The 660-nt window shown below is 40.3% G+C and overlaps 1 protein-coding gene across 1 annotated transcript in view; it reads right to left on the reverse strand.

Annotated features, from left to right (window-relative positions):
• Positions 1 to 510: 510 nt before the first annotated feature.
• Positions 511 to 660, reverse strand: part of mmp24 (matrix metallopeptidase 24) — a 69,142-nt gene continuing 68,992 nt past the window's right edge. The window contains exon 10 of the mRNA XM_053315840.1: positions 511 to 660. This exon is cut by the window's right edge and continues 985 nt beyond it. The gene's annotated coding sequence lies outside the window, so the exon portion shown is untranslated.

Raw genomic sequence — 660 nt, forward strand, 5'->3', positions numbered from 1 at the left:
GGTATTAAACTGCATAGATTTCAATAAAAACTGAAGATTGAGGCGTTCTAAAAGTTTTGACCAGTAGTGTGCATCCCTCCCTCCATCTCACTATCTTCACACCGAGCTTTATTCTGCCTCCTCGTCCTCCTTGTTACTTTCTGTTTCCTCCCTCTCTGTCGCTCTGAGTCTCCCTCCTCGGTGGAGCGTGGAGAGACAAAAACCCCACAAAAACAGGGATAAAGACAAAACCTGAGGGAACAAAACTAGTTCAGCTCTGGTTGTCTTAGTGCAGCTTGTTAAACGTGAGCAAACGTGTTAGGCCTGTGGAAACACAGATAAGGCTGACGTTAATCTATTCTATCAGTATATGCCGATGACACGATAATGTTCCCCTGAAACCCACGGGTCAAAGATGCATGTTTTGTTTGACTAGGTGAGGGGAGGTTTCAGTCGATAAAGGTCTGAGTTAATGCTGATGAGGATGTTCTTGTTGTGTATAGTGAGAAAAGAGAGTAAAAGGTCCTCTTTGACAGTTTTAAATCTCCACACAACTGAAAATAATTTAAACAAAATTCAGCGATCTGCAGAGAGATCATTGGTTTTCTTTTTGTTATGGCCTTTCTACCTACATTTTATCTTCAAGTTTGATTTTAAATTATTTCTTTTCTTTTTTTTTCC

This window comes from Scomber japonicus, chromosome 3 (genome assembly GCF_027409825.1).
Source record: "Scomber japonicus isolate fScoJap1 chromosome 3, fScoJap1.pri, whole genome shotgun sequence".
NCBI classification, from domain to species: domain Eukaryota; kingdom Metazoa; phylum Chordata; class Actinopteri; order Scombriformes; family Scombridae; genus Scomber; species Scomber japonicus.